At 34.3% G+C, this 4,194-nt stretch overlaps 1 long non-coding RNA gene across 1 annotated transcript; it reads left to right on the forward strand.

The window, feature by feature from the left end:
- The first annotated feature begins 466 nt into the window (after positions 1-466).
- LOC133829298 (uncharacterized) lies at positions 467-3,592 on the forward strand. The gene is made up of 2 exons (XR_009891668.1): positions 467-644; positions 3,390-3,592. It is a non-coding gene; the product is annotated as an uncharacterized LOC133829298 (long non-coding RNA).
- Positions 3,593-4,194: the final 602 nt, after the last annotated feature.

The following is a 4,194-nucleotide window of genomic DNA, read 5'->3' on the forward strand; positions in this document are numbered from 1 at the left end:
TTTTATTATGTGATTAATTAAATTAAATGTGAGAGACATTTAATTTAATTAATTAATGTTAAGTTTGGTAATTAAAACTTAATAAGAGTGAAAAAGGTGTCAAAAGTCAATTTGGACTTTTCTTCTTATGAAACATTTATTAACCCTTAAAAAAAAAAAAAAATAATATGAAATGATCATATATGGCAAAGGGTGGCCGGCCATGTGGTCTTTTAGAGTTGTGTGAACCCACTTTTATAAGATTTAAATCCCATTTAATTAAAGGTTAGGGATAAAAGCAAGTGGGCAAAACACTTGAGTGTTTTTAGGGTAAATTAGATAGTATATATCTCTTCCATCCCTCCCCAACCGACCACACCACTCTCTCACATTCAATCATCTGATTTTTGAAGACCTCTCAAAGTGTTCTCTCCATTTTTCAAGCCCAAGAACACCAAGGAAACTTTGAGGCTAAGTCTTGGTCTAGGAAGTATTTTCCCTAAGGTAAACTTTCACTAATCTAGGTTTTTGTAAAGTTTTAAGCATAGAGTTTCAAATAGCTAATTGACTATGTTGTTGGGGGAAGTTTGTTAGGGTTTTTGAAAGGTTTTGAAGGAGTCAAAGCTTATAGGAAGGTCCAAACCTTAAGCAAGAACACCAAAGAGGTAAAAAGTTTACTTTTGATGAGTTTGTTGTAGGGTTTTTAGTTTTAAGCATTTTTTTGTATATCTAATGCTTAGAGTTTCTTGTTGATGATGTAATAAGGTTATGGTAGTTGTTTAATAATTTTTATGATGCATGTGTATTGATTTTTGAAAATGGGAACCAAAACCCCCAAGGGTTTTGTAGGATACCCTAAAACAAAACATGTTTTAAGCTGTGACTTCCAAGGGGTCAAGCAGCCACTGTATATTGTTTTTGTAAAATTAAATTGTACTGTTATGTTGTTGAGATTGAGTACATAAAATTGAGCTTTTGAAACACTAAAAAATGTTTAGAAATGAGTAAGTTATGCTATTTCAAAGTTTAGGTAAAAAAACTGTTTTTTCGTATTCTCATTTTCGGAACCAAGTTTGGACAGCCACTGTATAGGGCAAATGAACCCAGTTTTTTCTAAAATTTTGTGGACACATTTCTGGCATAACCTATTAGTCCACTGTAAAATTTGGTAAGAAAATATTAAACGGTTTGAAAGTTATTAGCTGTCAAAGATTGGAAAAAATAAGGACTTGAAAATAAGGTAATTTTTACCTCATTGTTGGAAAATGATTTCACCAATCAAAAATGCTCATTTTGACCTAAGATTTTACAAAGACCTAAATGGCATAACAAAAATAGAATTGGGAAATTTTGGTAACAATTGGGTAAGTAAATTTCAAGATATGAACTAACAAAGTATGTAGTTAAAAATGTGAAAAATAGGTTTTTCACACTTAGTGTAAAAATGATATTTTGGAACATAAGGTAAAAAGTAAAATTTTGTTTATTTCAAGATATAAAATGGTAAGTCTTGAAATCATATTTTCACTAAAATTTACCCTTTGAGTTTAAATGAATTATTTTTATTAAAGAGTTTTTATTCTTTCTAAAAATAAGAGATTTAATTTATTAATAGTTAATAAATTAAAAGAGGGTTTAAAACCCTATATTTTGAGAAAATAATTAAATGAATGATTTTTCTAGTAAGTAAAATTGATTAATTTCTTTTAGAAAATTAATTAGTCAAGATGAGAAATTTATAACGGTTTTCCTAATTAAGACAAATTAGGCAATTTTCTTAAAACGGTTTTTAGATATTAAAACCTTAAGAAAAATAAAAGGAAAATTTAAAGAGTTTATTTTCTTTAAAAATAATTAAGGAATTTATTTGTATTTTCTGGATATAATACCGGCTAAAATTTTACATATTTTAACCGACTAGTCGAAAGTGCGGGTTAATAGCGATACCTTGAAAGAGTAAGATTTTTAGCGGGTTGTGGGGAAATACCATTGTGATACCCGAGCCTAGGTATCGAGACCTTAGGATAGGTCTCCCCGAGACTTAGGGTTTAGTCTCGAATATTTTGTATAACTTTCCTTAATAGGTTTAAAACCCAAATAAGGATTATAAATCCTTACAAATGACTTTTATTAAAATGACCAAACTGCCCAAAATAATAATAACGAATTATTAGTGCCATAATTAATCCGAGTATACTGTATGGATAACTACAGTATTGGCTAAGCGTAACTGGACTGAACGTTGGAGGGTGAAAACTTGCTGAGCGCTAAGGACTCCAAGTAAGTCAACTTATATTGTATGGCTGCAACATGAAATGATTATTGTCTTGTATGTTAGTATAGGGATACATGCATATACATAGGCTGTCATAGAAAGTTGCTTAGAGACGTTAGTCTAGTGAGTGCTGATTTAGAAAATATGAACGGTAGAAGTCCGTCATATCCTAGACGGTTGATCCCCGTCACACTGCTTGATTTTATTTATGTCCGGTTCATTACCGAGACGAGTGGCCATGAGATGAGGATAAGCTGGTTAAACCTAGGGGCGCCAAGATAAATGGGACCTAGGGGCCCTCATGCTTACTTAATCATTGGATGGTTAGAATCCGAGCAAGTGCTCTGATAAGTTATTCTCGGATAGCAGCCGTGAATATTGGCCATTCCGTGAGAGTGCCTAGAGATACTAGGGGTTGCCAAGATAGAGTGAGGTTGAACACCCTAGGGGCAGCTGCTCACCAGCACCACTGATTAACATAGAAGTCTCCATAAAATCGTGTAAATTGGATTACACTCTTGAATATGTAGCGATGCCCTAGGTAACACGATAGTTACCCTTGATGAGAATATTTATTGGCTAGATCTTAGTGTGGGGACTCAGTTCTCTTTTACAGATTAGCAATTATGTTGGAGGGCGCGTTACGCATGAATTGTTGGAAATTGTCGAGCGTTGGTCTCGAATTATTTGGTGATATAATATATCTGCTTGCTCTGGGATTTTCTGAGTGCAGGGATATAATTGTTGATAAGATATAGTTGTGATATAATATATCTGCTTGCTCTGGGATTTTCTGAGTGTAGGGATATAATTGTTGATAAGATATAGTTGTGATATAATATATCTGCTTGCTCTGGGATTTTCTGAGTGCAGGGATATAATTGTTGGTAAGATATAGTTGTGATATAATATATCTGCTTGTTCTGGGATTTTCTGAGTGCAGGATTTTTATCTAGTTACGAATTAATTTATCATTGGTTATCAGGCATGACCATAAGTTTGCCAGGACGCTTTAGCGTTCTTGAAATTGATTGTTTAGGGTCCGGATGGGTCCGGAACCCTAATTCTCTACATGCTTTTTTTGAAAGTTGATCTTACTAAGCGTTTTCGCTTACCTAGTTGTTTCATGTTGTAGGTCAGTGCAAGGGCAAGGCAGAGCAGTGAGCGCTGGAGTCTTCCTTGCAAATGTACATGTGGACCGACCTTTTGGGAAGCCTTTTTATTTTTGGAAATGTTGTGTAATTTTCCTAAACTAGGCTCACTCTAATCTTTATAAAACATGTTTGTAATTAAATGTTAAGTATGGCCATACGACTTTTTAAAAAGTTTTTTTTTCTATGGGTTTTTGAGACATTTTGTTAAATGAAAACATTTATATTTCCGCATTATCGAGTCTTGAAAATCCGGGTCGTTACACTTGGCCTAAGCGAGCCAAAGACTGTGGATTAAATAGAGGGTGTGGCCTACGGGCGTTGACCCTAGTTATTGCTTGACATGTATACCATTGTTTAAATGATGTATATGATATGCAGAATGTTTGGAAATTGAATCATTGGTTATTGATTGATGTCCTGGATTGAATGAATGCTATGGCTTGCTGGGTAGTTGATTAATGTCTTGTAAATCATTTGGTTATGCTCTGTGAACTACTTGGTTATTGATATTGATTGTGCTAAAATATTATGTTTTCTTGCTGGGCCTCAGTTCACGGGTGCAATGTGGTGCAGGTAAGGGCAAGGGTAAGATGGTTCGACCATGGGTTGGAGAGCTCTGGGGCGAGGTGTACATTGTCAGCTGCTCAGCCGCCATGGTCGAGGGTTTGTACAGGGACAGAGACCTAAAATTTGTATTTTGCCATTAGAGTGGCTTTGATTGTAATAACATTAGGAAACCTTGTAAATGTGTCATTTAAACCCTGATTTGGGATCCCATGTATCAAA

The sequence above is a fragment of the Humulus lupulus genome, chromosome 4 (genome assembly GCF_963169125.1).
Source record: "Humulus lupulus chromosome 4, drHumLupu1.1, whole genome shotgun sequence".
Taxonomy (NCBI): domain Eukaryota; kingdom Viridiplantae; phylum Streptophyta; class Magnoliopsida; order Rosales; family Cannabaceae; genus Humulus; species Humulus lupulus.